The sequence below is a fragment of the Mixophyes fleayi genome, chromosome 9 (genome assembly GCF_038048845.1).
Source record: "Mixophyes fleayi isolate aMixFle1 chromosome 9, aMixFle1.hap1, whole genome shotgun sequence".
In the NCBI taxonomy this organism is placed as follows: Eukaryota; Metazoa; Chordata; class Amphibia; order Anura; family Limnodynastidae; genus Mixophyes; species Mixophyes fleayi.
In genome coordinates this window covers 84,372,229-84,389,651 of record NC_134410.1, presented here as the reverse complement: position 1 = coordinate 84,389,651, position 17,423 = coordinate 84,372,229, and the positions used below count along the sequence as shown (strand labels likewise).

Here is a 17,423-nt window from a genome sequence, read left to right as displayed (position 1 = left end):
AATATTTTCTATATTCAAATTTCTCAGTCCCCTCTTTTGATTAAACTTTAAACTAGAACCTCTAAATTATACCCTGTCTGTAGTCCTGTTTGGCTCCTGTTTAGACCCTACTTCATGATATAATTCCCTAAATGTTTTATATAATAGAATCTTATAGATTCATTCAAGCCTAGTAGTCATACCAAATGGAATCTAACCCTAACTATGGATTTTGGGAGGAAAAAGGAAAGGGAGGAAGAAAATACACAGTGAGCTCAGCAACTGTTATATGTCATTTATTTCACAATAGGAGAGATTGTCCATTGTGTTGAATCTCTTCATAAGGATAGGCTTCAGTAACAAGCATGTGGAATCCTAGGAAAAGATTCTTGCTTTCTGCACTGATCACGGCTGGCAGTAGTACTGAGAGTTACACAAAGGTCACACTCATCAGATGGGGTGTGCTGCACAGCGATTGACAGGTATGGTAGTTTTAATTTTTCTGGAAGAGAAACACTTAGCTTTAATTACTTGTTGATGAGTCAAATCATGTTTTATTAGTATATATTCCATAAGGATTAGTAACAGTCCTTGAAATACAAAATGTATCAGATGTGATACCCATCCTCCTATACCCTTGAACTAATTGGCCGGATTCAGCCATGAAAACCATCCTTCTAGATAAGCATCTCCAGTGTGCTCCTTTGAAAATGTATATTTCATGTCTCTTATTTCTTGTAAGTGTTCATTAATTATTTTCTCTGGGTTATCTGTGTCATTAATAAAAAAAGGTGCAACACTGGGCTCCACATTAAGTGTTTAGGGTCAAGCAGACTGAGCTGTCAGGTAGTCCAATATTATTAATAAGACATTGTAGCGCTGATGGGATACCCACTTCTTCTAGAACCTGCTGTAGTTCCTTGCCCATAAAATGGGTACCTATGTCACTCTTAATCAGTTCTGGAACCCCATATATACACATTACTTCTGACATCAGTTTCTTTGCCACAGCTTTGGTTGTTGCTGTTCTACAAGGCCACACATCCAGCCAGTGACTAAATAGGTCAGTGCACACAAGAACTCATAGCTAGCTACTTTGTAATTGCATTAGCTCAATCCAATCATGTACGGGAGAAAAATAAAATATTTATGTATTTTCTTTGTCTTGCTGCTGCTGACTGACTTTCACTATGTGTCTGATCAATATCTGCTTCTTGTGAGAATATGCACCCCTTCTTTCCCCTCTTTGAATACAGCAGCAATACAATATTGTGTCTGGATTCCAAAATGTACACCTTTTTAATTTGACATTAGAGGGGGGTAAGCAAAGCCACCTTATATTTAGTGAACCTGGCTGAGGACAAGTATTTTGGGAGGTGAGGAAAGAATCCAGGCAGCATGTACAGGGAAATGCACAGGTAAGTCCTAGGTTCACATAAGAAACAAGTCAGCAGAATGTATGTTGAGATAGCTCTCAAGCAGCATAAATCCAGGAGCACAACAGGAGGAAGTGACCACAGAGTATAACATCAGGATGTGACAACAATAACCAACAATGACTGCTGGGAGAGACAGGTTTAAGAAGGGACACATCCAGGTGCAAGGAATAAATACAGGGCAGGTTAACCCCTGATACAAACAAGTAAGGCACAATAGCAGCACCTCTGGTGATCAGAGGTACTGTTGCAACACATAAAATGAACACAAATACTGCACAGTTCAAAACAAACAGGGGCTGCAAGATGCAAGCAGCATTCAAAAGGGAGATGTTGCAAAGCAGATGGAGGCAGACCGTGACACCGGGGAACCTATGCAATTAGGCCGCTCCAGACTTTTACCTGAGGAAAGTCAGAGAAGAATTACCAACAATCTTTGCATTTTTTGTAGCCAGTTCGGCCATCCCATAGTCTCTTGCCCAAAATATCTGGGAAATGCCAGGCCCTAACCTGCTCTGGAGAGGTCAGGCTAGGAACATCAAAATCATCTCCAGATTTTCAAAAAAACTTCTGTGTGTTCCATTCCTATCACCATTTGTGGATCCTCGGTCTCGTTCAACTCCTGTGCCCTTTTGGATTCTGGGGCCGCAGGGGATTTCATTTCTTCCACTATAGTGAAAAACCTATCGTTACCTACTGAACCTTTGTCTCAGCCCATTACCATTACCGCTATTGATGGCAATCATATTGCTAATGGATTCATTCGCCGTCAGACCAAGCCAATTACTTTTCAAGTTGGTGCCTTACATTTTGAGTCCATCTCAACCCCGCCTCTCTGTCTTTCTCTCTCGCTGCCCCCTTTCTTCCCTTTCCTCCCTGGCCTACCCCAACCAGGCGGTCTCCCTCTGCAATCTCACCCTCACCTCTGCTCTGGATGCAGTCGCCCCTGCCCACGCCGTCCACCCCTGCTGCTCCAAACCCCAACCCTGGCACTCCAAATTTACCCGCTTCCTCCAAAAATGATCCCGTACCACTGAACGCCACTGGAGAAAATCCCGCTCCCTGGCTGACTTCCTCCACTTTAAATTCATCCTTTCTTCCTACAGCTCTGCCCTCTCACTTGCCAAACAATCTTTCTTTAAGTCCCTCATCTTATCCCACTCCTCTAACCCCCGCCGTCTCTTCACCACCTTCAGCACTCTCCTGGCCCAATCCCCCCTCCCACCCCCTCCTCACTGACTGCCTCCGACTTCGCCTCATTTTTCTCCTCTAAAATTGAGGCCATCCGACTTGAAATCTCCTTCTCCACTCTCTCGTTCACCCCCCCATGCTTCCGTCCTTTCCCCCTAGCCACCTTCACCTCCACTCCTTCTGCCCCACCACGGGCGAGGAAGTTCACTCTCTCATTTCATCCTCCCCCCCACTCTACCTGTCCCCTATATCCCATCCCCTCCCACCTTCTTCGCTCCCTTTCCCCCAACACCTGCTCCCACCTCGCTCACCTCTTTAATCTTTCCCTCTCCACCGGCATCCTCCCCTCCTGCTTCAAACATGCTCTCGTGTCCCCCACAAATATTTGGTCTGCAGAGGCCCCATAGTAACTTCTGTGGGTTTAGTTAAAGGGTAATGCAACACTCTCCCCGTTACCCCCATAGCTGGAATAGTTTTACTGGTCACCTGTAGATTGAAAGGAGAGGTTATCACAGATCTGGCCGCCCCTGTATCTACAAGAAAAGTTTGTTTCCTACCAGCTATGTCAACTATCAATTTTGGTTCTACCCTCAAACTCTCTGTTAACCTCACTGGTTGTAGACTTTAGGTATGACCTGACCCCTAATGCTATCGCTTTCCCGTGCAGCATTTGCTGCTATAACATGCGTGAGTAGATGTGAGTCTTCTAGTCTTTGTGAATTCCTCCTTGGAGGATATCTATGTGACCCTCCTTTAGGATTGTGTCTTTCCTTTCTACAATCCTTCCTCATATGTCCTTCTTCCTTGCAATTATAACATCTCAACATTCTAGGTTTCCTGTCAAATGGGTTGTATACTGGTGGTCGTGTATGCATTCCCCCTAAAGCTTGTATACTTACCGTCATCAACTTGTCACTTTTCTCTTCCTTCTTTCTAACAAAATTTTTGTCGTGCTCCACGGCAATCTTTCTAAGAGACTCTACCGTGCTGCCCCTCCAACCAGGTATTGAGGTTTGTACCCTTGTCTTTAGGTTTTCCTTTAGACCATCCATTAGTACCGTTACAGCTACCTCCCTATGATGTGGATTCTCCTTATATCTGCTATCCCAGTAAACTGTGTCATTGATGCAAGAGCTATAGCAAAGTAGTCCGCTGCAGTTTCACTATCTTTTTGTTTTATGGTGAAAATCTTACTCAAATTTACTACTACTGGAAAATAGATGGCTAATTGTAAGACAATTTTCTCAATATTCTCTTGATTACCTTCATCTGTCAAGGTGTCGTCTTCCTCCAACAAACATTCTTTAATAAATTTTTGTATGTTAGTATTGGGAGGAAGACATGCCCTCAACACTATTCGCCAATCTTTATTGGTTGGTTCGTGTGTGTTTCCTAAGTCTTTAACAAACTTCTGACACTTAGCCAACTCTTTTCTAGCATCGGGGAATTCAGTCATAATGGAACATAGTTCTGATCTAGTCCAGGGACAATGCATTGTAATATTTCTTACAGGAACCATACCATCCTTATCCGCCTTCCCATTGGGAACTGCTATTGTGCGGACAGGATAAGTACCCACTGGTTCACTACCTTCAGGATTAATCACAGGAAATTCTGCTTCAGTATCTTGGATGTTTTCCCTCCTAGTGGTCACTCCACTATTCTGACCTATCTCAGCCACTGCCCCCGCTGCTCCCTTTCCATTCTTACGCTGAACCTCTAGCATGTTAACAACATGGGCAATGGCTGAAATTACAGTGGGTTCATCCTCTTCTTCAGAAACACTTGCTTTAAACTGACTTAAAACAGGATATACTTAGCAATTTCCTTTTATTTCATTTTTAATAACGGATGTACTTACGCCCCCTACCGCATAGGGCGGCGGGGACGCGCTTGCACTAAGTTCTCCACGCTTCTCAATGCCTACTTCCGCTGTGCACTCATTGCTCTGCCACGTGTTGCCTTTCATTTGCCACAATTTCAAACAATCATTATGTTTATTTCTCACTTTTGTTGATTTAATCAACCACACCTTATCTTTAACATTATTCAGTACCCCTGAATTAAAACTCCCTATTGTGGGGAAAGGCCTAACACAATCCTTGGTCATCTTGACCCACGTGTCGCAATACGCCGTTGCGTATGCACTATATTTCTTACACATAAGAAACCTTGCTGAACCAATAGGCCCTTCCTTAGGCAGTACCTCAGCCATCTCTAGCATCTGCTTAGCACCCATGTTGAACAATATAAGGCCCCAGGAATATCACAGTATCCAGCCACTACTTTCAACACTCTGCCACCCGCAATCTACCGCTAGAGATATTTACCGGCCTGTGGACGTATTTGCTTCAAGCCGCATCCACTCGCTTCCTCTCGTACTAAACGAGGACCCCTAACAAAGAAATATCAATGTGGACTAAAGGGCTATCAGCTCCTCGATACCCTTGACTCTCCAGCAAATCTGTTGAGTTTATTACAACTGGCAGCATCCGGTAAAGTCAATTACCAGTCTTGCCAACATAATTCCTCCCTGATGCGTTCCCAAGTCACAATCACAGCCTTCCTTACCGTGCGGTCCGATCGCAACGCTTAAAGATACTAGTAATCAGTAAATGCTGCAATTACTATTGAGCGCGCGTCGCGAAAACTTGCTTTGTTTCTGCCACCAGTATACCTGCCTTGTATACCGTACACCAGTTGGGCACCTGCCTCGTCAGACAGCAACTGACACTCAATTCAACAATAGATCAAACCTTAGTGTATCTAAGTCACCAAATCACACGACATACACCTTTTCTGCGCTGAAAATCCAATTCCCAACAATAGTAATAACGTTTCAGAGGCTTTATCAAGTGATTGTAATATGCATGTATAAAACGATTGTTTAAACACGTGGCAAATCTACCAGAAGTACACATACGCTATGCAGGAAGTACACATACGCTAAGCAATGCAATACATTTAAAACGCAACATGACAATAAAAATAAACAGTTTTCTCTTTTGTCCCTAAGTTCAAGTTAGCGCTCCTTAAATTATGCAAAAACGGACATTCGGTTTCACAACACAGAATGATAAACAGGTTTTGAACACATTGCGTTCTTACCCGTATATGACACGTCTCCACCCTTTGCTGTGGAACCGAAATCCGTTGGTCTTGCGTATCGTTCGGTAGCGTAACTTCCGCCGCGAGCCCCCAAATTGTTATGCACATTTTGTCGCTTTCCAATAACGATTGTCGAATCTTGATTTGTGTTTCCAACGCACAAAGGTATTTATTATCCAAAAGCAGCAGAATAATTCAAGCGAAATAATGATAAGTACAGCCGTTACTTATCGCAGGTGCCCTGGATTCAGTGAACAGTCATTCAGGTCTGAAGTTTGTGGTCAAAGCAGACTGCTCACTAGCTCAAGAGCCCCTGCTTATATGCAGTCAGAAATACAGTAAAACAATGCAGATGATGTGGCTTGCTTCTATTGGTCCAGGTTTCAGGAAGGTCCAGGATGTTGCAGATCATAGGCAAGTTCAAACCACAATATCCAAAGGTGGGGGTTATCTCTCCAGGGGATGTGCTCCGACTTTTGCCCCCAAGAATCCAGTCTCAACTAGTCTATTAGTATTTTACAGTCAGTATCACTTTAAACATTTATTCCCTAACATCGCTAACTAGAGTATGCAATGTGCGATCTCTTTGGCGAAAGAACCGCACAAATGCTGATGATTAGGGGATTAAAATGATACCAAACATGACACATTTCCTATAACCTGAACCTTATGTATTACTAACATACATATAACGTATAATATTAAACATAAATACTACTATATTTTGACATAAATAACTATGTGTTGCAACTACAATTTATGTGCACTAATTACAAATGTGTGTGTTTGTGTGAATGTGTGTACAAGTGTAAAAACTGTTATTGGCACGTGTTGCGGCTGGATACGCCCTTCTACGCCGTAGCGTGCTCTACGCATATTTTCAGACAAAGACAACCAAGTTTGCATGATATTAATTGAAATGACTTTATCCAATTTGCTGACTTCGACAAGGTTATGTGAAGTACTCAGCGTTATCCAAACAGAACGCTCACCACATTCGAGTAGCAAGGTGCTTTGCATCGGTTGCACTTCTGCCTTACACCACTGAGGTCATGAGTTCGAATCACAAACATGGACTCATCTGTTTACAGTTTGGATGTTCTCTTCAATGTGTGACTGGCTTTGCTTTGACACTTGAAGTTAACCTTGGTCTATCACTACAATGGCACAAGAATTGGGAAACAAGTTAATGAGCTATGACATTCACCAAATACCTTTTTGAATCAATCTTGCCCCCAGGGCATATTATTTATGTGTCTGCTTTTACTATGGATGGCCTAGCTCTTGGAGGGGTGGATTGGTGGTGGAGGGCACATGTTCCTTTTGCTCACATGGAAAGAGCATATGCAAACCTTTTTTTCTTCCGCTACTGCTTGTGCTTGGATGTGATTTCAACTCTTCTTGTCTTGCAAAATACAATAGCAAATACTGCTTCGGCATCGTGGCTTATTCTTTAGCACCTCTGACTCCCTGTGCTGGTGTCCCGAGTTGAAATCCTGACCATTGCCTTATGTGTATGGAGTTACTGTTATTCACATCTTAGTGTGGATTTCATTACAAAATACACAAAATACTTTGTGTATCTTCATTTGCTGCTAGCCACAAATAGTAGGCCTATACAAACGATGATGGACTTGTGTCAAAAATATGTCGCTTAAATTTTACTATTATTGGAATCAATATCCATTCTTTATTGACCTTAGACCCACATGTTGTGCATTTGTAATATATTAATAAAGACACACACACACACCAATCTTTTTGTTTCTTAACTTTTGATTATTTGTAGAATAAACATAAAAATTTAACTATTAACAATTATTACCCCCAAAACTATTTACAGATTTACAAATTAACAAATGCCCATGTCCTTATTTTTTTTAGTTTTTTTAAATAGCGTTCAATGTCAACCTGCAGGTCTGCGGCCTGATGGGGGGAGGGGTGGCAACCGCCAAGCTTGCTCAATGTATGCTGTAAAACAAATATAGAAACAAATAAGTCCATGGCACACTAATTTTACAAGCAGGCAGGACTTACTAAAGATGTGTACTGTTACGTAACTTTAAACTGTTAGGCCTCTTGCTACAAATGAATGCATTTGCCAGCCCACTAGACATTGATAAGGCTTTTGTTTAGCATTTTTAGAGATATACAAAATTCTGGGGTGCCCAGGAGCCAGGGGCGTGGACAGGGTTGTCCTAACAGCATTATAAGGCCCAGGGCAAAGCACTACACTGGGACCCTACCTACACAACCACTCACAGGAATAAAAAAAAAGTATCACGAAAAATCCGTTCATACTTATTTTATTTATTAAACAAGTGTTAAAACAAAACTTTAGATAGCTTTATTGCAAGCGAATTGGTTTATAATTGAAATAAAAATCAATAGAATAATATACTGACAAGTTGACAATCCTATCGGGCCCCTCTGCACGTGTGGGCCTTGCCCTGCGTGGCCATGTGTTTAGCTGCCTCTGGCCGTGTATTTGTTTATACATTTTTCACAAACAATTGTAGTACCATTATGATTGAAACCTCTGACATTTATGTCCACTTGTATTTAACATGTGTGACAGCAGGGATTATTTACAAGTATAATGGACATCTCAATGTTATCCAATTATGTCCAGCATTTAATGCAAATACTTTCTATCTCCCAAGGCCTCCGCCTCTTGGCTACCAGCCGCAAACACCTCTGGCCTCTCCTCCTCCTGGTTGGCCTCGGCCTCCTCCTCCTCCACGGTGTCCGGCACTTCCTCCACCTCCTCAATGGTGTCCTCCACCTCCTCCTTCTCCTTGGTGTCCAGCACTCCTCATCTTCCTCCTCGTTCTCCTCCTCCTCCACCACCCTGGCCGCCGGCGTTCCCGCTGCTGGCGCCATTCCCAACGTGCCCGGTCTGTTGGAAACAAGGCCAAAAAATCAGGATATTATTCAAAGAAACACCAGGTTATTAAATGATAGTAGTACGATAATCATGTGATCAGACATTTTAAATATACTTCTCATTGCCGGCACAGACAAATATTAACTACTACAAAAGAAAGAATATAAACATGATAGACCCAAACCATTTCACATGACCTGTAACCAATGATTGTTTTTGGTATAGGGATGTTGAATATCTCAGTGGCCTAGTGGTTAGCACTTTTCTCTCACAGCACTGGGGTCAGGAGTTTGAGTCCTGACCATGGCCTTATCTGTGTGGAGTTTGCATATTCGCTCCATATTTGCATGTGTTGACTCCAACACTCCAAAAACATACTACTGCCCAGTTAATTGGCAGATTTTATCTCAATGGCCTAGTGGATATTACGTTGGTCTCACAGTAGTGGGGTCAGGAGTTCGAGTCCCGACCTTGGCCTTATATGTGTGGAGTTTTTGTTTTCTCTCCATATTTGCATGTGTTGACTCCAACACTCCAAAAACATACTACCAGCCTGTTTTTTGTCAGATTTTACAAAATGCCAGTATTCTGTGTGGATATGTTTGAAAATTTTAGTCTGTAAGCTCCAATGGGGCAGGTACTGATGTGAATGAGTTCTCTCTATACAGCGCCACTGAATTAGTGGAGGGATAACAAATACTCACAAAATGACGGACTCCATGCTCTGATTGTTTCTCTGAGCACATATGGGAGCGCTCACGTCTCACGCAGATCTTTCAGACACCTGTGTGTGTATTGGTTGCCTCTCCATCCAAAAACATGGCGCCCGTCGCAGGTGAGACGAGTACTCTGTGCTCTGCAATTAGGAAGTCAGTGTACACCTGGCCTATTAATGAAATCATGCATTTAAACCCACCTGGACTCTTCTTTCATTCCTGTTCAATTGCATGTTGGCAGGGCAGTACTATTTGATGTGATATGTTTCAATAGATACAACATGTTTGCTTCTGAATAGGGACCAACCTTGTTAGGGCAAAATCAATGTTACTTTGCTTACAACTTTCAAAGAGTGGCCTTGCCCTCAAAATGTACAGGCAAAGTATACAATTTACTGCTACACTCTGCTAAAAGGTTTCCCCCTACAAAACACACTATTAAGTAGATTATAGCATTAATGGTCAGATTACTGCAAATGTATCTATGCACTTATTTGGGTGAAAGAAAAAAAAGGGACTATATAGTCTACACTCTTAATCCTGTTTATGGATTTCTTTTGCATTCACCTTACATTTCAACTCACATTGTTTTGTTCCTGCTCAGGAATTGGAATGCAAGATAGGTGAGTTAACTGTGTTGCCAACGTGATTAACAATGTAATAAATTCAACAGTGGCGAGTGGTAGTATTTGCAAAATGATGAATCAGTGATTTTAGACAACTCATTTTTAGGTACAGTTTGAGAATTGACTGGTGTGTGTGTGTGTGTGTGTGTGTGTGTGTGTGTGTGTGTGTGTGTGTGTGTGTGTGTGTGTGCATGTATATATATATAGAAAGAACAAGTATTTTTAAAAAAAGGTGCATGTTATGGATAATTAGGTAGGAGTCTGACAAACGCATTATTTAAGGGGATGGGTTGGCCTACAATGTATCATTGCACCTGACTCTTTGATTTGCAAATAAACACCCTCCATTTCTTTTATATAGTAAAATGTCAGATGAAGCTGGACCCAGCAGCGGGGGCCCACCCGCGGTGCCAAAACGGCGGCGCTTGAATTTTTCTAAGGCTGAACTTGCTAAATTAGTGGACAAGGTTATAGCAGAATTTCACTCTGGGGACCAACCCATAACTGGGTATCAGAGAGCCCTTAAATGGGCCGAAATAACCGCCGAAATAAATGCAGTCTCGTACCACCAGTGTAAACCATACAAAATGCAGAAACGGTACAACTCCAATGTTTATTCTAAACCACTCTTTTGTTTAGATGACTCAAAACATTTTAATATTTAGACACTATGAATTTGCATGTTTTGCACTATTCTGCCATTGAAAGTCATATTCTTTTTCATTTCCACAGATGGGCTATAAACTACGGCTCATGAAGAAGATTTCTGAAGCACACAAACATGCACGCAGAACTGGTGGGGGCCCTCCCCTGGAGTCAACATTAACACCCATAGAGGAGCCTGCAAGTGTGGCCATTTCAATGTCGGAAATTGTTGGGGTGGACGACATAGACACTAGCTCTAGCCCCCCTGAATAGGAGAGCTCCCTCCCATAGGTACATGATGATTCTCATTATTTCATGTCTGTTAATGTTTGTGTTATATACCTGCACATGTGACAACTCTCAGGATGTGTCTTCTGTCAAACTTTACTGTCAAAATGTGTTTGCCTATCACATACTAGCAAATGAATTGTACACACTGAATAGAAATTGTCTTAACGTGTTGGGCCATTGCAAAATGCTAACAAAATACATGCCTATGCCTGCTTTTCAGGACTGGCAAGGGCTGTTTGTTAGCAAATTACCTGGAATCTTAAACTTTACAAATGCTACAGCATGCTTGTGGCCGAATGTTTAAAAAGAAAACCTTTAGCGTAACAGTTTGGATTTAATATCTTCTCTTCTCTTTTTCTCTATATACAGAACGTGAAGACCAGGCTGCTGGGGAGATGGAGGAGGAAGCTGCCCTTGATGTGGAGGAGCCTCAGAGGGAGCAGGCTGAACTCTCGAGGGTGCAGTCAGTCTCACTTGCATCTCAACGATTTGAAGTCATCACTGCATCACTGGTCACTCATGTTGCACAAATAGCAAGCACTCTACCCCGCATGGAGCAGCAACTCACCACTTTCATTAGCACATTCACCACCCAAATTGCTACTCAAAAATCCACCATATAGAAACAAATGTGGATAGTCTGCGCTTCACTAGGGTAGGTGGATACAGCCAAGGGGATAAATGGCAAGGGAATGGTCCCAAACCTTTATAGGTATAAAGTAGTTGGTTCCCTGGCGTGGAAATTCCACCATGACTAATATTGCAACACTCCTGGGTGATCTCTTGCATGCCCACTCCCAACGCAGCTCCGGCACATTACCTTCACCCATTTCAGCTGATCCATTCCCCACCCTCCAACACCAGTCGTCTGTTGTCTCCCCCCCTCCTTGCCCAGTCTGTTGCCTCCCCCTTCCTTGCCCAGTCTGTTGCCTCCCCCTTCCTTGCCCAGTCTGTTGCCTCCCCCCTCCTTGCCCAGTCTGTTGTCTCCACTCTCCCTGCCCAGTCTGTTGCCTCCCCTCTCCTTGCCCAGTCTGTTGCCTCTACCCTCCCTGCCCAGACGGTAGCCCATTTACTTTCTATGACACTTGCCCATCTCCTTGCCATGCTCTTGCCCATCTCCTTTCCCACGCCCCTGCCCCCCCTGCCCAGGACCCTGCCCTCACCCTTGGCCAGGGCCCCGACCCCCCCCACCCTGGCCGTGACCCTGCACCTTCACAGCGTCGGACACAAGCTGCTCCCCTGGTGAGTTTGGATGCTTTCTTTGAGCCCTACACATCACGGGTAACAAGAAGCCAGGTCCGCCCTGTGATGGACCCCATTCCCTCCAAAAAAAAAAAAAATGAAAGATACATTTTTTGATTTTTCTATAAAAAATGTATTTACTCTTTGTTATAAACTTTATTCATAATCTATAATTAAAAAATGTAAATTGTAATGAAACTATGTGGTTGTTACTTATTGTAGGCATATTTAAGTATTGATGTAAAAAATCCGAATTTTTACCCAGGCTAAGGACATCGTTATCTCAGAACACTGAGTCTACATTCATTCATAAAATTTTGCAAAGTGTCTTACACATTTATGTGTAAAACGGTCTGCAAAATTCGTGCCAAACTGTCATCCTATGTCTATTTGTGCCAAAGATTTTGAGGAGGTAAATAATACACATACCCAAGCATTCACCCACAACAAGGCCCTAACCCAACCCTCCAAGGTACACACGTGAGTACTTAAAATACAGGAGGACACTCCAATAGTTTGTTCCACAGGGACAAGTGTATAATGTCACATTAGTCTACAACCTTTCTGAGTATCATGGATGCTTAATGTACACATTTCAGACAAATAGCAAGATATTGACAACTGTCTGCCCCTTATTGTGTCTTCCCGAGATGTGTGTTGAACTTAACTGAAGTGGAAGGTAAGGTTTCATTGTCATGGGCTCTGTGTTGCATGTACATGTCTAGTTTCAACCCTTACGGACATAAAATAGGACTTTTAAACTAAATCCATGTGGAAATTGTCCCTACCAAGTTTGCCTGGTAGGACCGGATTCCTTTAACAACTTAGTCCCGACATTTATTACTGAGCTGTCCTGGACTAAACCATGTGAAATTGCCAATGTGCAAAAATATTTGTACATTTTGCACCTCGGTTCAATACTGTTTGGTTTTCATGTAGCACACAAATGTCAATTCTAAATATCAGTCTTTGCCCAAAAACTATTTAGTGGTGTCCTACATGACAAAGCAGCCATGCATTACATTAATTCCTCCAAAGTCATCACATTCGTAAGTATTGTATTTAAACATGGTTTGGATCAGGAGACTAAAGTTCAAAATGTCTGCACAAATGTACTTAACTATTCAGGTTTGTAATTTGCTATAATGTAAAATTGTGTCATGTGAGACATTAGGTGCATTTCTGAAAAATCTCATACTGGGTAATGGCTTCAAAATGCAGACATATTTTACACCAGTTGCAGTGTCTCATGGTTTGTGTGAGTAAATGGTGCCTAGCAAAGGATGTTCAACCTACAGTGTTTCTTGCTACGTATGGAAATACTTCAAACCAAGGTGATTTCATAAATTTAATATGTTAGCTCTCAATGATGTAACACAAATCACAGGTTCTAAAGAAACTAATGGACTAGTTTAATCCATTCAAGGTATGCACCAAGGTCATGATTCGTAACTTCAAATCAGTACTGGTCTGATTATGGGCAATTTTCAAAAATATACAAAAGCCTTTCCCTTTTCTGATAGTGCGAAGGCACATGGCTGGCAACCGCCCAGTGCTTCACAGAACAACTAAGATCAATGGTCATTTCAGTCCTTATTCCAATAGGCAGATAGTTCTGCAGAGCCTAAGGCTGTAGTGGTGTGTACACTGTCTGCTGTGTGTCTATATATTAATGTTTAGTAATACAAGACATAGTGAATATTGCTAACTATTACCTCTGTCACAGAACAACACCCTGTTATCCTTGTAAATACACAACAACACATTATCTAGTTCGACTAGTGATGGATGTCCAAGCGCTCATTTGTCTCAATAACTTAACTACACAGTAATGTTTTAATAATTCACAATGGTCTGAGCCTGGCCAAACAGTCAAAATCTATACAAAACGTCAGTCAGTATGGGATTTTGTACGAATCTGCCCATTGTGTTTGTTTGCTACTGAACACTTGCATGTCTACACTTTTACAGAGACCAGGGGGTAAATGTATCAAGCTGAGAGTCTTCTGGCGGGTTTGAAAAGTGGAGATGTTGCCTATAGCAACCAATCAGATTCTAGCTATCATTTTGTAGAATGTACTAAATAAATGATAGCTAAAATCTGATTGGTTTTTCAAACCCGCCGGAAAACTCTCAGCTTGATACATTTACCCCCAGGTCAGTAGGCAGACGCTCCCTTACAATAGTTTATTTAAACTAAGCTAGTTCAGGGTAATTGAAATTATTCCAAACCCAAAAACACATTTAGTTATGTCTGTTTGTACAGTTTGATAATAGAACAAAGAAATGGTTTTAGGATAACCGCACTAGGTTATAGACCAAATATCCTATTATTAAATATATAGTAAAGTATATCCAGTAATTCAACAATTAATTTGAGTGGTGCACCCTGTAACCTAAAATATAATGGTAACAGGAAAAGGACAGGAAAGAGGTTACATAACGGGGCACTCTCGGATAAGTGGTCAAAAGAAATAAGTAATAATAATAAAATGATAATCTTTATTGATATATGTTAAAAATTAAACATCCCAACAGGAAAAGGCTACGCAAATTATTAAAAACAAAAAACAAATAATAATGAATTAAAATTGCAGATCAACCGCAAGGAGCTCTGTGGTCCAAACTTGGGAGATATCAGACCCTATCGTATAAATAAATGGATCAGTGCACAGATGTTTGATCTAAATGTGGTTCTTGAATTTGGAAGAAAAATAGATCACAAACAACTAATCAGAATAGCAAAATAGCGATATGTCTTATACACATATAAATCCTACTACGAATAAGTAGGTAAGCACGCGGATCTATGTATTAGTATAGTTAGTGTAACTGGACAGAGACCATAATGCAAGATAATATTCAGATCATGTATCGGATTTTATTGGGATCATATATCTCCTATATATATTTTAATAGGAAAAACTGTTGAGTATTAAATAATCTACTTAATTCTGCCTATATGGACATAAATCGCTGTTGAATAGTTTCATATGTAGTGATCTAGCATGCTGAGATACCCCATCTGATATATATTTAATTGACTTCAGAACATAGTAACAGCGGGATCCCTGTCTATATATTGGAATAGACGATGGGTATCAGAAAGCCCTACTGATCCTGATTATGCAGAGGCGCTAATCGCTGCTAAATTTCAAAGTCCCCACACGTAAATATGTTAGTAGTATAATTATTAATGTATGAGGACCAAGTTATAGGGAGCGCTGTCTACATATTTAAGTCTAGCACACCCAGAGCGAACGCCAACGCGCATTTTGCTTAATTAGCTTTTTCAAGGCCTTGTCTGTCTGTGTCTGTGTGTATATTAGGGAATTTAGACTTTAAGCTCCAATGGGGCAGTGACTGATGTGAATGAGTTCTCTGTACAGCGCTGCGGAATCAGTGGCGCTATATAAATAAATGGTGATGATGATGATGGTATCTTCCACACCAAGTAGCTACTTAATCCCCAAAAACTAAGCTTAGTGTATGCTGAAAATTTAAAATACACTTTAGTGTAAAGCCCTATGCTTGGGATGTGCTTGGATATCTAGTAACGGATTGTGTGCCAGTGGTCATAACTTACTGTTTGCTTGACATTCTGGATGAGGGGCACTCTGCTGTGTGAGGAGGCTGAAATTGTTGCCTCATAGTGTTATGATGTCTAACACTTGGAAAGTACTTGTGAATATCTTACATTTACACACATGTAGAAATAGGCATTGTTTTTACTATGCCACAAAGTATCCCTGAAGATTTTTTTACACACACACACACACAGATTCAACTTGAAGATATTCCTATCCTGATTGTGGCTTAATTTGGAGGCTTGGCCCTTTCCGAGGCCATTAGCAATGTGAATGCTATTGCCAAGCAATGATACATTCTGACACCAAGATCCAATCTGAAATTTGGATCCTAACTACTTGGAGCACAGATTGTGAAGGTCACAAAACATGTCCAGTGTGTGCAGGCTAACAATGTGTGTCTTCTGATACACACTTTTTAGCCAACTAAAATGTATCTGTGTGGGGCTGGAATGGAAAATTGCATGACTGGACCCATAAACAATATAGATGTTGTGTAACATATCACAAATAGCTTACAAAGAAAATCCACACTAAAAAGGGAGGATAGTGTCATTGTTTATCTGATGTCCCAAAGTTGATTTAAAGGTAATGTGGAGACGGCCTCCAAAAGATGGTCAACTTGCGTCTGACACAAACGCATTGAACTGGATTGATTGTGTGGGCTTTGTGGTTGCCATTTGGCGGTGGGTCCGATTTCAAACAAAGTGGCAATAGGGGCAGTAGTCTATTTTGGCCCTGTTTGGAAAATGTCTAATGGATAATTTATTATATATATATCCAAATAAATGAGAAAAATTTCCCCCCCCCAAAAAATGTATAAAAATCTGTATTCATATGTATGTATGTTGTGCATATTTAGTTGTGAATATTTTAAGCGCACAATACATTTTGAGCAGTTTAATTGTTGTTTTAGCTAACTGTTTTAGACTCAAACATGAGCCTGAGCTGCCTTAATTTTGACCAAGGAGTTGAGACATGATTGATCTCAGTTTACCGTACACGGACAGAGGGAACGCCTACTCTTCTCAAGTTAAAATACATAATGCCTACTCTTCTCAACTGATATCTTATCTCAGCCCACTCCACGCCCACTCTCCTCCCATTCCCACCCCTTTTTTCTGAAGTGGTCAGCCAACTGAGTTTGAGACACCTATTCCTTTCCGTGACGGATATGCTCTGTTTGAGCAGCGTAATATGGTGTTTTACGCATCTTAACTCCCTGTTTCGCGCATGCGCAGAGACGATTATCGGATTATCCACATAAGAAGGCAGATATGTAGCTCGATGAATCAGGCCCCTCATATATATATATATATATATATATATATATATATATATATATATATACGAGATGTGTGCTGTTTCGATTTCGAAACTGATGTTGGTTCTATTCCAACTTCGTGTTTTGGCTTTGCTACCGCTTTTGTCGAACAAGACACAGCGGCAATGAATCACTTAAGTCCAGGATTTTCTGTACAACTGACCTCAGTTTTATTAAACAAATTCAAAACAAATAAAACATAGATAAAAGGCCTTGCCTGTCCAGCATTAACTAAAACATTTATGAAGCCCTCTTTGATGATCGGTATCACCTGTTTGGTATGATTAGTTAATCATACACCTAACTATAATCCTACAAAATCCCTGACTTTGTACATGTGTACATAGACGAATTTATGCTGTTTTGAAGGCAAAGGCGTGAGAGTATAAAA

The 17,423-nt window shown here is 41.3% G+C and overlaps 1 long non-coding RNA gene across 1 annotated transcript; it reads left to right on the top strand.

Moving 5' to 3' along the window:
• The first annotated feature begins 363 nt into the window (after positions 1–363).
• Positions 364–12,319, top strand: LOC142100797 (uncharacterized). Its single transcript, XR_012678913.1, has 3 exons — positions 364–461; positions 10,676–10,879; positions 11,249–12,319. It is a non-coding gene; the product is annotated as an uncharacterized LOC142100797 (long non-coding RNA).
• Positions 12,320–17,423: the final 5,104 nt, after the last annotated feature.